Source organism: Pollicipes pollicipes, unplaced genomic scaffold, assembly GCF_011947565.3.
Source record: "Pollicipes pollicipes isolate AB1234 unplaced genomic scaffold, Ppol_2.1 Scaffold_3447;HRSCAF=4054_pilon_pilon_pilon, whole genome shotgun sequence".
Classification (NCBI taxonomy): Eukaryota; Metazoa; Arthropoda; class Thecostraca; order Pollicipedomorpha; family Pollicipedidae; genus Pollicipes; species Pollicipes pollicipes.
This window is the reverse complement of record NW_023596297.1, coordinates 25,296,617-25,315,137: the sequence shown is the minus strand read 5'-3', so window position 1 is coordinate 25,315,137 and position 18,521 is coordinate 25,296,617. Positions and strand designations below refer to the sequence as shown.

The window sequence follows — 18,521 nt, the reverse complement described above, 5'->3', positions numbered from 1 at the left end:
TTTTGTCTGTTTTTAGAAACACGTAGCCTCAAAACCACAAGTTTTCACATGATCTGGAGAAAATGAATGAACTCTATGTACGGGCATACGTAGCACTCCGCCTAGCTTCATAGTGCTGTGTACGGTAATATGGGTTCACGTATTTAATATATATATATATATATATATATATATATATATATATATATATATATGTATATCAATATAACTGTTTATCTTACAATTCAATGACTGAAATGATACGATATTTTTGGAGCGGCCCTAAGCTCCAGGCGGCCCCACGATGCTGCATGGCCCACCTTGACGACAGTTTGGATCTGCCCCTGAGCTTTAGCCAGCACCGTTTTTAGCAGGTGACATGATTATACCACAAACTAAACTATATCAGTACTGACGTCACACATCAGCGGTGACAGTGAGCTTTCCGATGTCCCTCAGATCAATGTTTTTCACATATTTTTCAGCCAAGATTCACTTCACATACAAAACAGTATAAAATACTAAATAACTATGCTTATCATTAGTTGTAAGAATACCACAGAATCTTGCGACAAACGTGATCAGTCTGCTACTACGCGGCGTTTTAAAGCTCGTGCCATTTAGGACAGATGAGCTCGAATGCTTGCCACCGGGCATAAATTGGGTTAAGTGCAAGACTGTGGACTGGCATTGATTGTGTTCGTGTGATATGAAGCTCGCCGGCTTGAAGAACGTAGATCACTTGTCATTTTTTAAGGCACTCTGCGGCTCTTCTAACGGTCTACCATGGATGACGTCCCTGGTAAAAGTGTTGACAAGCCCTGCCGATATAGGAGGCTTCTTGTTTGTGGATACCCGAACTATAGCTTTAGAAGTGAACGGAGGACGTTGGAGCGACACTTCCCAATAATTCATCCGGGGCATCCTGCTGCTGAGAGGAACAGCGGCTTTGGGATAGCAGCCAAGCATTGCTGGTGTAGGCCTCTCACACTGCCCCTCGCACCTCAGACTCAGCGTACCGGCCGATTAACAGGCGCGATATAAAACCCTATTTATTGGACTTCTATTGTATGTAAAGATGAATGAAGGTGGTAGAGCTGTTGCAGAATGTATTTTGGTCTGTTGATACCAATACCGCATGCATTGCACAATCATTTTCATTCACTGGAGCCACGTTAGGAAGTGCAAGGCCTGCACCGGTAACAGCGGTGATTATGCGAAGATGTGAAGGTCGCCAACGTTTCCAGCTAATTGTGTGATGACGTCGCAAAATAAAAATGGACACTGTTTTGAGGTGGCCATGTAAAACGATGTTATCGGTAGGTGAAGAGCTACAGGAATGCAGGCTTACAAAATGCATAGGGGTGAGGGAGACGGGGGGGGGGGGGGGGGGCGGAGGCAGGAAGAATACAATGGCTGGGTTTGCCTCTGACTACGCAATAACAGTTTGCTTCCCAGATTTCACTCATCTACTTTTCAAAGTTGGGAGCAGGGGCGTAGTTTCCCAAAATTTGGTAGGTGGACGAGCCTTGATACAATGGGTAATGCAAAATGACGTATATAAAATAATGAATCAAGATAGGAAACTATATAACTTGCTGGAAGACCCAATCTTTCCAACTGAATAGAAAACTACACCACTTCACGGCTAACTATGTTAAGTATGCCTTTGTCTAGTAATTACGATAGATTAGTCTCAACTATAATTCAGTGTTGGATGGATTGCGTACGTTCGTCCAGTTCATCAGCTGCTCTGGAGCAAAACCCTAACGGACAGTGATAATTTTGAGAAAAGCCTATACCATGAACACCCGACGGTGATAATTTTGAAAGAAGCCCAAGCCATGGACATGTGATGGCGTTTGCTTGACGCGAGGCTGTCCGTGCATTTGCACACACATAGGACATTCGGCCCCTTCCGTGCCGGACACCCGGCCGCTCCTGCACGGGACATTTGGCAGTCCCGATGTCCGAAAAAGCGACGCTCCAGTGGGCGGCCCACCGCCGCTGCGATGAGGCACTGGAGCTCTGCACGCTCTGTTAACATGGAGAACATTTGAATGACACAGTGCGGTTTCATGCAAGAAGCATTTCACGTCTGGCCCTTTTTTACCAGTTCGTGGTACGCTGTCATTAGGCCCTATATCCTGGAGCATGTGATGTGCTGTACCTGGATACGCCCATAACAGGATAGCGGACAAATACTAGCAGCAGTTACGATATGTTTGCTGCCCAACTGCTACTTTAAAAGGTCGTGATCTTGTTGATCGAACAGCGCTGAGATCAGAATTGTTGTGAAACGCCTCAAGGTCGTCGTATGACAAAATGATCTTAGCGCCCAAATTCCAAATCAGCCAATTTCGCTAAGCACGGCTCGTTACGCGAATATTAGACCGCTATCCATTTAACCCAGGTCATGCAGCAAGTTATCCAGTGCTCGATATCTGATTGGTGATTCCGTATTGGGGAGTAAATATTTTCAAAGTGCGGACTGTGATGGCTTCGAAATATGTATTTTAGAATCCATGGAAAACTACGAAAATCCATTTTAGAAGCCATAGTTGTAGACACAAGCTATAGCTGTGTCTTTACCCACAAAGAAATTCCCAAATTAAGATGAGGGATTTAGCAGCATCTGGAGCGGCATAGCATTCTCAAATAAAAACGATGTAGTTTCTAGTAAAAAAGAGTGCGCGATCAGATAGCAAAGCGGTGGAGAGTGATTTTTTTGTGGACGGACTAAACCCTGCAAATTCGACATGCTTACTGGCCTGAAGCCCGCTGCTCCGGCTTATTACGCACTAAGACCTGTGTCCTAACCACCGGAACTTTTGTCATGGCTAGCAAATGATATCTTAGTCCGAATAAAACCCCATAAACAAAGATATTTGATTTCATCCCGCTCTGCAGTTGATTTCTGTTTGTTCTGCGCCGTTTGCCGCAGTTTTACTGCCACGGCTTCTGACAGGTTCGGCGCCAGGGGACAGTCCACGCTGGTCCACTTTTCGTCGGTGACGGCAAAGACGCTTTCCCATCCCTGCTTGCTTCCCTCCAAAACGTGATGATCTCGCGTCGCTGTTAAAATGGATGGCCGAGATATATTACATATAGCTTTTTTAGCGAGAGATATATAGCTTCTTTAATCGTGTTATGAAGACCGGAGTGGTATTTGATTCCATCCCGTGCTCTGTGAGGCTGAGCCTGAATCGATTCCACTGGAGCCGAATAAGACATACATTTGCCCGCAAACCGCCTGGGTGTGTGCAGGCCCTGATGCATTGTGATTTATCTGCTCACTTGTGTCGTGCAGGCTGCAAATATTCCTCTTCAAGTCAAGCTCAAGCCTTCTGGTGACACTAATTTCCGACCACTGCCTAGCATCTCTGCAATCATTCTGCAAGCACGTCTTTTTGTCACTGAGATGAATGCTGTGGGGTTCTTCTGTTGGCAGTTTGCAAAGAACTTACCACTCCTTTCAAAGTCGCTCAAAATTTTGCCGGCCAGCGTATGGATCGGCTCCCGGAGCTACCGCCGGTCGAACTTTACGCCGGTCTGCTAGATGACTCTTTAATTACGCGGCCCGACGGGCGCCGGCCATTGGCCGCCGCCGGGGGTCACGTGACCGTCCGGAGGGGACCGGTGCCGGGTACGGCGGGAGGGCTCGACCCACGAGGCGGCGCGGCCGGGCGCCGCCCGGTCAGACCGTTTCCAGTCGTCGGCCGCGTCGCCAGCGGGTCGGCAGCGCGCCGCCGTCGACGGCGACGTCCCAGTCGAGATCGACGCGGGCGCCCGTCGGGACCGTCGCAGTCCGAGCGGCCGGGCGGGACTCAGCCGCAGACACCGCTGACGGTACTGCGCCGACACGGCTCCGGCCCAGTGAGGCGTCACGTGCCGCTTGGCTGTAGCCGGCAGCCCGCCAGTGCCGCGTCCCGCTGCCAGACGCTGCTCCCTGCACATCAGGAGTCGAGATAAGCGGTTCATTGTACTCAAGAGGAGTATTCATTTCGAAAGGCCTTTCAAACGGACCATCTCCTGAAGTTGAAGATAAGTTTTCAGCGGCGTAACCTTGACAGCTCAACTTATGACCAACATCTGACTCAATAGGCCTTCCCAACTAATGGACTCGTGCGATCTGATATTGGTGGACTGTCGAAGCGAGGACACCCGACTGAACACGCTGTGCCGCGTGCAGTAAGCCGGCTGTGTGGCCAGATGGCACCGGTCTGAAGACTGACCGCTCCGAGCAGTAAAGGAGTTGAGGACGGGCCGACCGTACCGGACCGCGGCAGCCGGCAACTGTAAGTGAACCGGCCGGCCACCCTGATTTGGGCTGAGATGGCCGGGCGCGCCCGCTCGGTGCGGACAAGAGCCAGCGGCGTCGGCCAGGTGGCGGCGCGGCACGCCACGGCGGCCCGGCTCCGACCGCTGCTGCTGCCGCTGCTGCTGCTGGCCGGCTCTACGCGCCCGGCTGCCGGCAGCGAGTTCCCGGAGAGGGAGTGCTGCGACTCGATCCCGCCGCTGCCAGCGCAGTTCACCACGCCGCCCGTGTTGGTGGGCACGGCGCTGGCCGAAGCTGGCCCGTCTACCACCCACAGACCCACAGGTAGGCTAGCCCGTCCACCACCCACAGATCCACAGGTCGGCTTGCCCGTCTACTACCCACAGACCTACAGGTAGGCTGACCCGTCCACAGCCCACAGACCCAAGGGTAGACTGGTCCGTCCACCACTCACAGACCCACAGGAAGGGTGGCCTGTCCACCCCGAGACAAACCACTAGGAGGGGACAGGTCTCACTCAGAGCAGCGTAGGAACTATTTCACGGCACCAAAAGTTCAAAAGGCCTAACTTTGCCCGATATGATGTGGGCTCCCAGCTACGGTGGCAACAACGATGACGATGAATGTCAAATTTCCCGCCACGCCACTGCAATCGTATTGCACTTTTAAGTTTGGCGCGACATACACCTGGAGCCAATCTTCCGAATGTCAATCTACGGGCTTCCTACTGCAGCCGCGTGCAATCTCTCTTTTGCTCTCTCTCTCTCTCTCCCTATCTTCTCTCCTCTCTCTCTCTCTTCTCTCTCTCTCTCTCTCTCTCTCTCTCTCTCTCTCTCTCTCCTCATTCTCCTCTCTCTCTCCTCTATCTCTCTCTCTCTCTCTCTCTTCTCTCTTCTATCTCTCTCTCTCCCTCTCTCTCTCTCTCTCTCTCTCTCTCTCTATCTCTCCTCTATCTCTCTCTCTTCTCTCTCTCTCTCTCTTCTATCTCTCTCTCTCTCTCTTCTCTCTCTCTCTCCCTCTCTCTCTCCTCTTCCCTCTCTCTCTCTCTCTCTCGTCCACGCCTTGAAACAACCAACTGCAACCTGGATGCCCACCTAGCGCCCGATTCGACGAGGGCTGTGGAGCGGGGAGGGGACGGGTACTATCGACGGTCGTTAGTCGGAACCCCGTCGACCCCGGAGCTCGTGCCTGGGCCGCAGACGCGGCAGCATAGCGGCGCCGCCAGGGGGCCTCCCATATCGACCGGCCCAGACCCGATAGTCACCGGCCGCCCAGGTGTCCATCCCAGCCCCGCGCTCTCCGGAGCTGGCAGCGCCCTGCAAGGAGGTGCGCACCCAGGCACACATCGCGTGGTGCTTTGTGTTCATGCCCTTTTTCTTCTTTGTGCACACTTCGTCACAAGGGCAAAGATTGCCCTCACCAGCGTTGCGGAACTGAACGTTGCATCCACATATCGTCCAAATAAAGTTTAGCACTAAGGTACATGACTACAACGTGTTAAAACAATCCACAACTTTCAACCGGTGGTGTACCAGCCTTATCGCACATCTAAAAGGCCTGTTTTAATCAGTATAGATTTGAAAACCTCCGAAAATGTAAATGTTGTGAAATTGCACCCTGGGCCCAGTGCGATGCTTGGCCTCAATCTGCATTGCTTTCCCATACCGGTCGGGTAATGAAGTCTTCATATGGAGCAGATCCAGTCAAGCTGTGTGAACGATTGGCGCTCGTTAGCTAATATACGAGAGGGCCACGGATTTCGCTTGGAACAATGAACAAACCTCTGCCAGGAAGGAGCTTGATCATATCTACTGTTTCGATAAAGGCATCCGGATCGAAATGTTAACCCATCTTTATCTCCATTCTCCTGTATTTTCTCAGAGGAATAAAGCCATTACTACTGTCTTATCTATGTGAATAACGTTCCTCGCAAATGCACTGAACAACTTATATGCTATATCTTACTCACATATGCTTATATCGTGATCCATATAAAGGTGCAGGCAAGAGCTTCTGAAGAAAATGTTTTAAGTTCAAGCATCAATTTGTGCAAGAGTAGGTCGGATTTTTCTTACCACTGCTTTTCCACCCACCCGGTAGGTCAAGTCCGTGTCAAGAGTACAGAGCATGACCACATCTAAACTGTTTCAGCCCCATCTGATCATGCGTGCATCAGATGAATCGTGTGATTGTGCTACTTATGCGCTACATTGGGCTGCCTGTTTAAATGACGTCACCGACCCCTCGGCTCAGTAAACAAGACGAGGTATTCATATCGCTGAGAGGAAAGGTAATTATACTAAGCAGATCTGAGCCGGGGCCGGGCCGGCCTGGCGCGCGGGCCTGGCCGTCCGGGCTCCCCGTAAAAATAGGGCCGACCGCGGCCGCGCTCGAGGCGAACCCCCAGCTCAAGAGTGCAGCCGAGATATTACACTGATCTGGCGGGGCGGCATTGATTTACAACGACGGCGGCGGCGGTGGCGGCAGACGTCGCCGACGGCGCTGATGCCCGTTTGATTACTGTGGCTGACCGGGGTCAGGTCCGGCACCCAGACGAGCGCGTTAAGCGACGACAGCAACTCAGCTACGCTGTTTGGGCGGGACAAATTTAAAGCCCGGGGAGTCTGGAAGTCGAAGCCCTTTTTCAGGCACTTCAGCTACCCAGTGTCATAGCATCACTCAAATCCATCGGATTGCTAGCCAGCCAGCAAGGTAGCAATTCCACAAGAACGGCTTGCAGTCGGTTAAGTTGCTTACGCCACAATACGGTTTCAGGCATCAAGTTTTTCATAACATTAACTACGTTCATTTGGTAGCCTTGCTGGATGGTAAAAAACCATTGCTTTGGAAGAAGTCTGCTAACAGATAGCGTCAAAAAATAATGAAAGGTGGTGGAGTAAGGTCCTCCGTGCCATCACTGTTAGTTTATGGTCCTCTGGCTACCCGTGCCCGGGCGCCGTGCTGTCCGGCGCCTGTCCGTTGCCTCCGTCCATCGAACGTCCGTAGTCTGTTGCGCTGGCCGCGGCTGGGCTGGGCTTCCAGACCGCGGCTCTGGAGGCCAGACGGGCTCCTCAGAGGGAGCGTACGAGGCTGGGGTAGCTGCAGAGGTGGAGCCAGTCCCGGCCGCCTCAGATGGGATGTCAGAGGGGGCTTACGAGGCCGGGGCAGGTGCAGAGGTGGAGCCGTCCTGGACCCCTCAGACAGGGTGTCTGAGGGAGCTTACGAGACTGGAGCAGTTGCAGAGGTGGAGCCGTCCCGGACGCCTCAGACAGGGTGTCTGAGGGAGCTTACGAGACTGGAGCAGTTGCAGAGGTGGAGCCGTCCCGGACGCCTCAGACAGGGTGTCTGAGGGATCTTACGAGTCCGGGGCAGCTGCAGAGGTGGAGCCGTCCCGGATGCCTCAGACAGGGTGTCAGAGGGAGCTTACGAGGCCGGGGCAGCTGCAGAGGTGGAACCGTCCCCGCCGCCTCAGACCGGGTGTCAGAGGGAGCTTACGAGTCCGGGGCAGCTGCAGAGGTGAAGCCGTCCCGGACGCCTCAGAGGGAGCTTACGGGAAAGGAGCAGCTGCAGAGGTGGAGCCAGCCCGGCCGCCTGAGACAGGGGTGTCAGAGGGAGCTTACGAGACCGGAGCAGCTGCAGAGGTGGAGCCGTCCCGGACGCTCACCTGCGCCGCCCGTCAGCCGTAACGTCGGCGACCACCTCGGCGGCTCGGCCGGCAGCCGGGGTCGGGGCAATCAGGCCGAATCGATCGTGTCCAGGAGCTCGGAGAAACGACCGGAGCAGGTCGAGCGCTGTGCTGATTGAAATTCGCGGTAGCCTCGAGCGCTGCTAACATGGCAGCCACGCTCACAATAACAGGAATACAGCTGCGAAGCCCTGCTTAGTGTGGGTAGGCTTGGGCGTTGTGGCTTGAGGGCACTGATCAAAAACAGAGGTGGGAGAAGTGCATGTCCGGTTCCTTCGGTCAATGAGGGACTTTTTATGCAACCTTGAGCCATCGATTAGCTACCGTTCGAAATTGATCATGTCGGCTGGCTTTCTGTGCACGGCACCCGTCCCAGTTCGAAACTACAGATGATCCCTGCTTATCGCATCGTAACCTAACACATTTGCGTATTCATTATTTCGCTCTAGCTTGCTCCGATGCTTCGCATCTTTTTTATTTTAACACGCTCTTGTGGTCTCGCCAATACCTCAGTGGTAAAAACTCCGTGTTTTAGAGCTTTAATGCAATAGAAGCCTATTACGCGCGTCTTGTAGATTAACAGGCAATGACTGTAATAGAGGTTTCCTCATTGGGTGCCAAATGAAATCAACGGAAGGACAAGAAAAGGATCTAACGGGATGTTGGCTCCATGACAGAAATATTAACGCTTTTGAAACTTTTTAAAAAGGACGGTGCATTTATGTCAGCGATATATATATATATATATATGTATATATATATGTATATATATATATGTATATATATATATATACATACATTTGTTGAGTAACATGTTCATGGTTGCTAGTATGTCTTTTTAAAATATTAACTCACCAGAGGCGTGAAAGAATTTTGATAAAAATCCATCCCCCAAAAGCCTGATGGATTTGACACTTTTGGCGCCACACATGGACAGGCACTGAAATTGGATATTCTTCTTGCCGTGCAATGGCGCTCAAGTTGATCTGGAGGGTCATGCAAGCTTTGGCACCTACCTGTGGTGCCATGTTTGGTAAGTGAATTTGACATGCCCTGACAAAGAACATACTGCTCATCTCGCGATGTGTATATTCTGACGCATTAAATACCAGGTAGCCTGCCGATTCTTTGCATTGTTTCTCAGATGTTTGAGACATAGGTCAATCAGCTATGACAGCACGTTAAGTATTCCATGATGCCAACAGGCGCGTAACCAAAAGTCTTTTCCGGGGAAAGCGAGGTGTCCTGACGTTCCGTCTTATGAAAGTGGACTCCCCGCAATCCCACGAGGGCTCCCCACGATCTACCAATATAACCAATACTAAACGAACTCGTATGAGCTTGATAGGTGCTGTCAAGTGAACTTTGTGTTCTCTAAACACAAAAAGGCGTAGACGGCACTGATATCTCAGGCGACTGTCAATAAAGCTTCAAACTTTGCGAGGGGTCCTACTTTTTAGGCCTAATTTTTTGGAAGCAGGGGAACTAAATTTAAAATCGCAGACATTTTTTAAAACTGGCCGATGGAGATACATTGTTTTGAACATGCAGAGACAGCCGCGGCGGCAATTTCACAGCATGTGCGTGAGGGGGATCGGGGCGGTGCAAGTAAAAAACAACTTCCCAGCCCCGCCTCCAATCATCTCTTTTTCGCCGGATGTCTCCAACTTTTTCAGATTTGTTGATGATGATGATGATTTGGAGTTTTAGGGCGCATCGACAGCTAGAGGTCATGCAGCGCCCATATTTTTCAGATTTGTTGAAAAAGGTAATTCATATTACTGAAATTTATATATATATATATATATAAATACACACACACACACATATATATATATATATATATATATATATATATATATATATATATATATATACATTAGATTTTATTGGTGTCATTGCGTGCCTGGCGTGACGTCAGATCTGATCAATACCACTGCATTGATTCCTGTTCAGGCATAATATTTTCGCATTGAGCGTGTTATGTACTCAAATATACGTACTACGATCGCATTCGATTTTTTATTACGATAGAGAATATTTAACACCATCCAGATGCTGTAGCATCCATGTAATCAGGCCCATTTTGTGCTCCTTCACAATCACAGTGCGTTATAACAACGACATTATGCCTTCTTTTTCAGCTAAGAGTGATAGATTGACACGGAACATCTGAAATGTTCTGCATGTTAAGCCCGCCAACTAGAAGGCGATAGCATACGCACTCATTTCAGGTTTGTTTTATCAAACATCCAAACTGTTGGGCCCGACGCCTCAAACGCACCCGAATGCGCTTGACGAAATTGTTCACAAAATCTACGCACTGAGCGATGCGAATCACTTGAATGCTCTATCTTGCTGTTGTTTTGACTTCAGGAACATTGTGATCACTGGCCTACACAGGAGTCCCCCATTGACTTGGGGCCCAGCCAATGCACGTCGCGGGTTTCGGCCTTGCACCAGCTTGAGAAATTGGCCCCCAGACCCTGATCGACACAGAGCAGACTGTGAAGTACTGGTGGTGCCCGACCGACATAGAAGCTCCCATCCTTATCGCCACAAAGGATCCTCTGACTGTTAGTTGAGGCGCCCTGTGCGCCCGGGCCCCGTAATACGACCTCCGGCCGGGCCTTCGGGTCCTTACTCGGCTACTTCGGAGCGCCTGAAGGGCCCTCGAGACCCAAGGGGGCACATGGCTGCTGTGCCGCCCCCCCCCCCCCTTATCTGCGCCACTGCATCAACCTCGCCAACGCAAATAAAGCGGAGGAAGTTCTTTCACATTTTTGTGTACAATGAAGAACCAAAATCTGAACAGCTCTCGCAGTTTGCCGTCTGCGACGCCAAGATTGGGCTCTCTGAACACGCTGAAGGTGGAAAGTTAACATGCTGGACCTCAGGTTTTCCAAAGGCGTCTTAAGACGTCTGCAAAAGAATAATCGCTTCGGTGCCTATGCTGGAAACAAAATAGTCGCTTTGGTGCGTATACCTATACATCTTCAGCAACATGAATGTATAATGGAGGACTGCGTCTCTCCATTCTTGCAATGTCCGAAAAATTCGAACAACGTTCCGGTGTTTTCTGCTACGTACCAAATGAAAGGCTGAAGGCGCGTTCAATGGATAACCAGCACGATATGCAATACAACGGTGTTTTGGCTCACCTGCATAGCGTCGTGTGAGTCACAATATCTTTGACATGACACACAATATCTCTCAATGCAAATCTACAAGTTTTCAGTCTTCAATAACCCATTGCCCTACGTATATAATTTTCCAGCGCATCCTGCGAAGCGAGTTAAGTGACAAATGGGCAATGTATGCGGCCTGAAAATCTGTGCCGAAATCGACCAAGAAGATGTCATTCCGATGTCCGTACCCGTTCCTGCTCTCAGTTTACGTTGGTTCCATTACTACTCTACTGCATACACGTTATCCAAATCAGCCCTGTCTGGAGAAGATCCATCATTGTTCTGCTGTGGCCGTTATTTTTTCCATCCCTGTCCTGCTGCGCCCGTCATTTCTGTTGTGTTTCCATAACCGTTATAGATCGCAATTACATAACTGATAGCGTACAGTACGGAGAGTGGACAATTCTATCTCTTTGCCGTGGCCATAGCCCTCTCAGCGTTGAGCTGCTTCAGTGTCGGGCTAAGCCCCGCGGTGTCGGGCTGCACTCCGCAATGTGGAACTTGGTCCTCAATATTCTCTCAACTGTTTCCAATAGCATTAATCCGAACTTCGCAAAGAACAAATATATAAACACGAAGTAAAACAGCCATTGTATGTCTTCATGCATCTCCCCAGTATGAAAAATGGGTTTCTAAACTTTTTGAAAAGGTCTTGTACTTTTATGGTGAAATTAGGCACACCTGGGACAGTGGAATATTTCAAGTGTGTCAGATCCATCGGTGTGCTTGCGACGACGCACAGCTGATTCCTTCCTCACTCAGTTTGGCCCCGTTTGTAACAGCAGCCATGGGAAGCCACGCACTGCGTAGGTAACGGTCCAGGAGTGTGGATGCCCTGTAGGGCCAATGCACACAAGATGCTCTTGGTAGTGGTTCAGGCGCACAGCCGACAGATAAAAAAGGAATTTCCCCGACTGTCAAGTCCAATACTGGAGCACATGATTCCTGTTTTCTTTCATCTGATCGACCCTGCGCCGAAAAGTAATGGCAGAACACCTACGCTTGCAAGCAAATGAACTGCCATCCCCTTTCTACTAACAGTTTTACATCCTTACCGTGCACGCAGGAACATAGCATAATGCTGTGTGAAGTAGCCGCTACTGGAACACATCAACTTTTGTTTTCGAACTACTTTATTTGACGACATGTTAAAGCGCATTTTGCAATATTCGCAATATATATGTGTCGTACACATCGTTGAACCCCATTCCGGGCACCTTGCTGATTACTTCAGCCAAGCCTGAAATGCCTGGATGTTCGAAAGGGTTCAGTCACCCTGTCACGTCCCGCCCGCTGGTACAGCGGCCCACACCTGACCCTGGGTGGTGAACCGCGCCGCTTGCCGTTTATAGGGGAGCTGATGTGAATGTTGGGCAGATGGTCTTTGAATTCCAGCCTAAATTACCTGGGAAGTCATGTTCGCAGTGCTCGAAATTTCCGAGTAATCCGGGCCTCTTGCTCCTTAGTGAGTCATGTTTAGTTTGGCATCCTTCAGCAGCCGAGGCACCAAAGCCACCAGCTGATTAAGATCTCTATCATCGCGTTCGTTGCTCATGTTGTTTTTGTTGTTTTAACAGCTCACTGACATCTTCACGCTCCGCACTTTCCGTACTACCATTGCTCAAGAGCGGCACTTGCCGAAGAATTATCAAGTGACACGATGTTTTCTATACAATAACGGGCTTGTCACTTCAACATTTACTTTATTTGAGTGCATAGAGCATTGGGTATTTGAACATCGCAGTAATATCGTTTCTATATTGCTCCCCCCTCCCCCAATAAAAACAGCAACGTTTCAACCCTGGTAGCGCTATACATGCTGCATGCGGACAACATGCGCCTGTCCCCCGTCCCCTATCCCCTGCGCCTGAACACACTACAGCTGGCTGCAGCTCACAGGAATCATCGCAGCGGTTCACCGGCCTGAGCTTGATCGATGCCTGCCCGTCCGTACTTATTCGTGCTTTACGATGAAGTAAATCATGCCTCGAGCTTTTCATTTCGCTTGAACTTTGATCATAACATGGACCTGGCAAGCATGCTGCTCCCATCATCCGCATCCAATCCGTTAGAAGCGGCCGCTTCCGCATGCTCCACTCATGTCTTGGAATCACTCTCATCTTCGGAGACGCCAGCTGCGCGCAGGCTGACATCCTCACAGTTGATCCTTTAAGACAGTCAGCGGGGCTTCCAGTCATGGTCAGGAAACATTTGTCTTTGATTACAACGCTTCCGAGTGTGAATACGCGCATTTGCACGTGCCGCAAGCGCTTTGTGCTTAAAATGTCACGAAGTTTTTTGGTGAATAACTTCAGCGTGTCTGAATCATTCACGATGTACTCAGTGAATACATTGGTAAAGATCTACAATTTATTTACGTTAGCCGTTTTCACAACGGATAACTTTGCTGGACAAATTTGTACCAATTTTTATGTTTTTATGGCGTTTTAGTATTTACTTAACACTCTGACAAGGAAAACATTGCTACCATGCAATTTCTCAAACATGGAATATGCAAATCACCTGCATCTTACTAAAAAAGTTAGTCATATTTAGTGTGACCCCTTGTAGGCATTTTTTTAGCCCATGTCTTTAGTTTGTTAAAATTCCAGGAAAATACTAGACCTGGCAATCAGCAATGAGGATGCGTCAAGGGCGTTGGATGCTGGACGCGCCATTATTGTTTACATCGGTGCTATGTGCGGCAGGGCCGGCTTTGAGGGCCGTTTCATTCAAGGATCATTCGCCTCGGGCGCCGTTTGATCTGTCGTCAGCAGGATTGTCAGCTGGAATGTGTGACGTCATGTGTGCTGACGGAGCGTTCGATGTGCGGGCTGAGACAAAAGTGTTTGAATGGTTGTATGGAAATGTGACTTCTGCTCTAGTATTGCTCTCATCTATCCCACCCTTAAGTTACTTGCATTTTGCCATTCCCATCTCATTTTAATTTCTTCACTTCTCACTCCTGCTTCTTCCCACTCGCACTGACAAAGGCTATGTTCGAGATGCAAGGCACCGCGCTCCTGTTCTCCATCTTTTCCGATAGTCAAACGCTATTACTTTAGTGGGGAACGCAACCACGCACCACACAATCACTTCCACTCACCTTTTCATGGTTCTTTTGGCAGTCCGATCCCTTCACATTTATCATACGTCTCATTACCCAAAAACTAGAGACAAGTGCCCCCACCCCACCTAACGTACTCGCAAGCGCAAGAGCTACCGAATAAAACTCCCGTTTCTCTTTCCGGAGTGATTTTTTATCTGGTGGAGCCTTCTCTCTATGCTAACTGGCTGACAAAAAATGCTGGCATCACCGTCAGCCGGCGCGTAACGTCACAAACCACGTAAATTTGTGGTCACTTGACGCGATGCGGGGAGAATATTGGGCCGTGATTGGTGCTGCCAAACGTGCTGACGACAGGTCGAAAGCGACCTTGAGTCATGTTAAGGCATGTGAACCTTGTAAGCTCTGTAAGCACTGCAAGCAAGCTCTGTAAGAGCCGTAAGTGAGTTCTGTAAGAGCTGTAAGTAACCTCCGTAGCTACTATATACATGTGAACAGGGACGCTGCAGGGACATAGGGACATAGGTGTTTGTTTTGTCGCGTCTGCGTCAGAGATGCCCCAGAATGTTTTTAAAAAGCTCTGACAAGTTGGGAGAGACTAAGCGGCCGACCAAACCTGCTGACAACCCCCATGCTACGAGCCTATGACACTGGCTGACACCAAACCTACACCTTTTGATGACGCTCATTCGATAAGCTATTCGCTTCATATTGTAATGAGCTTGGGCCAGCTCAAAGGTCACCAAGAATACAAAAGCCGAAAATTATGGTTGCCGACAGCCCCAAGCTCTGAGCTTGTGGCACCGACCAGCATTATGCCTTCACTGATCGATGTATCACACCCAATAACCTATTACTTCCAGAACACGGTGACCTCAGGTCAGGTCAAAGATTACCAAAAGCGCCCCAAACCACAAAAACTGGCTGCGGACAACCCTAGGCTCAACAGTGCGAGTTGTCCCTGCACTCCCTCATTGGCAAGGGTCATAGCGTTGAATTCCAGTCTGTTGAAACATTTTGAAATGATATCTGTTTGAGATCATATTTGCTCCTGCTTGGCCATGGCACTGTAATTTGCACCCTGTGGAAACGACCATCGGCCTGACAAAATTGTTTATCTGCGTAAGCCACGGTGGACTGGGCATCCAATTATCGCTTGAGACAGTTACGGGCGAGAAAAATGACCGCTGCAGTTGAAGCGCCCCTGAGCAGAAAATCATCAATTAATAATTCCAGATGGCTTCAGCCGTTTTTAGAGACCTTGGACTTGACCAAAGGTTTGACCAAATGTTTTGGAAAGGATATGATATCGTCTGTGACACATCGATTGATGAAGGCTTTGTGCTGATCGGTGCAATGGGCTCGGAGCATGGGGTTGTCTGCAACTCCATTTTTCCGGTTTTTGACATTTTTGGTGGCCTTTGACCTGACCCAAGATCACTATATTCTGGAGAGGATAGGTTAACGGCCACACAGCATCGAAGGATAAATCAAAGGATGAATGTTTGATGTCGATCGTTGCCATAGGCTCGAAGCATAAAGTTGTCAACAGGTTTGGTCGGCCGTTTAGCCCCTCACTAAAAAGCTTCGAAGGAGGAGATCTGGCGTTACAACTGTCCATAATCGTAGACACCCGCAAATTTAACAAATAGTACGGATTTACAAACATGTTTTAGATACCCGCGGATCATTTCTACCGGGAAATCCTTTATAAAAGTGCAGTTTGAGAAAATACACGCTGCAAAAGGGTTTACAGAGCTATAAAAAAGACTGTTGAGTGCCCAGTTGTGAGAAAATAAACGTCTACGTCATTATCTAGACGAGTACATGATTATCCTCACTGACAATCATGGCTTATGCAAAAGATCTTGCTCTGCTCATCCGGAGATTGACGATGTATTTCTTTGACCTTTGTTCCATGCTGAAATATCCCAGGACAAATGTTAACCTGACCTTGTCGATTTCATCCCCAGAGTGGCCTTTTCCACTTTACCGAGCTTGGAACCGGAACGAACTTTCAAAGAAGAGGTTTCTGAGGATCAAAAATGGACAGGCCCTTCTCAATCCTCTGCTCTGATCGCTGCGACGGCAGACAGTCGGGTGTCAAATCGAAACCGTTAGGCTGCTGCTCCGGGGCGTATTAACGTGGTGGCCCGCGGGCACGAACTACCTCAATACCAAATTTACGACGTCTCCGATATGTCGGAGAAGGAATGTTGACAACTGAAGTTTCGAGGTAGATGCGTAGAGACGGAGTGATCCATGTGGTCTTACGCCTTACGCCACGCCCGGAAATTTGCACATCTGCAGCGTGCTTAACTGTATTTTCAGGGAACGTTTTTGAGTTATACTTCCCATTGCGAAATTCTCTACACGCCACTGGTGCCACTTTTTTACAGCATTGCAGCTAAATATTGGTTTGCGTATGAGTTTCGGCTTTCAAACCCACTGGCCGCTTGACAAGTGACATTACTACCGGCACGACAATTTGCTGCGCGTGTAATCATCCAGTCGATTGGTGTCAGTTTGGGCAGACCGGGCCCTGCACCTTTCACCCAGGTTCATCAAATATGACCAAATAGATTTGAGGCCTAATCGAATCATGTCTAACGCCTACTAATCAACAATCATTTGGGTCACGTCTCTGCAGGTGAACACACCGCCCATTGCATGCATTGAGAACACAACCACAATTATTTTGTTTTCTTCAGGATTCCACCGGCAGCTTAGCTTCATTCGCTTTAGGCTTTTAAGAAACGCGGTATACACATAAGCGGCTGCATTTTGTCAACGATGGTGTGTTTACGTGTTATGTTAATCACACTTTCACACCCACCCACATCACGACCAACAGTCACGAAATCGCCACATTTGCCATCGTCTCACTGCTCTTACCATCCCCGTTACCAACCTTCACCATGATCTCTCGCTCATCATCCCATGCATTGCTAACGCCCATATTCCTGAAGTGTACGGGCATTTGGCTTTATCAGTTATGCAATGAACTCATCGTTTTATTTCGTAAGTCTCAGTGATTATTTATATTTATTGTTCATGGTGCTAAGATGAACGCTCGTGAACGATTGAACTATCCCAATGGTCAATGCGGTTACTGATTAAGCTAACCAGTGATTACGGACTAATGGTTAAAACACTTGAAATATAAATGTATGACAGTACATTACTACAGTGGCAATTCTAACAGGGCCGGTCCCGCAGCGACTCTGACGTCATTGACACGTTTCATGGCGTAATGAAAAGATGACGTATTGAAGAGCGTGTTTACTAAGGAGCAAAATTTCGTCATCTAAAACAGTACTTTTAGTTGAAAAGCATGCCAACAGTTACATGCAGACCTTTTCCATCACAGTTGCTGCTTGCCTCCATATGCTCAAATGTAGAGCATTCCGTTCAAATTGGGTATGTGACTGAATCAAAGAGACAGTGAAATTACCCGCAATGGCGTAAAATAACCTGAAGCCTCCCTTTGTCATTCTAAGTGATGCAAAGTAACCAATCGGTCAACAAGTACGGCTAATTACATTGTCTTAGTAGGTGGAGCCTATGCCTTCTGTTCATAGAACAAACATTTGATTTGGTCGTGACGTCACAACCCAGCACGAGGGGTTCAGACCGGTCAGCGTATGCATCAAACGTAAAGCGTGTTACCTAACACACCATTTTTTTTGGGCGCACGGTGGGCTGCTACTGCCTTGCTAGACGGTTAAATGTAGTGGCAATTACCATGGCATACATCCAGACCCTTTCTTGTGGTGTTCTTACATATAAACCCGTGATTTTATGTCGTCTACTTGAATTCACATGCTTATGGTGTTTTTTAAGCTATCACATTACAAGTCTTATTTCCGTAAAAACTAGTGCTACTGTTCAGCTTCCTGTATTGAGTAGCACAAAACGTGATTTACATTCTAAACGCACAGTGAATGTTAAACAAAGGCTGAAAGCCTACTGAAGTCTTTCGGTTCTAAAAATCATGCTCACGTACGCCAGACTCAGTTAACTCGGCGATCATATTTGTATTGGCTTTGAACGCCGCATTGCCAATGTGGTCACGACATTCAAGTGACGTTTTGACAGCGACATGGATACCTAGGAATTGAAATTGTCCGCGCGAAATGGTCTGCGCACCTTCGCAGGCGTCTAGCTCAGGACCCAGAGAGTTTTAAAACTTAGGAAAGATAGGACTGTGAACTGCCCGACTATTATTTAAAATGACGATCTCAAAGTAAAATCACACAAATGGAAACACTCCCTTTAAATTGGCATGAAGACATCTTCACTTTTCAAAACACGTTCTCTACC

General features: G+C 48.7%; 1 protein-coding gene across 1 annotated transcript in view; it reads left to right on the top strand.

Annotated features, from left to right (window-relative positions):
- The first annotated feature begins 4,436 nt into the window (after positions 1 to 4,436).
- The window catches only part of LOC119092341 (uncharacterized), a 56,913-nt gene continuing 42,828 nt past the window's right edge, over positions 4,437 to 18,521 (top strand). The window contains exon 1 of the mRNA XM_037215306.1: positions 4,437 to 4,582. The gene's annotated coding sequence lies outside the window, so the exon portion shown is untranslated. The remainder of the gene's footprint in view (positions 4,583 to 18,521) is intronic.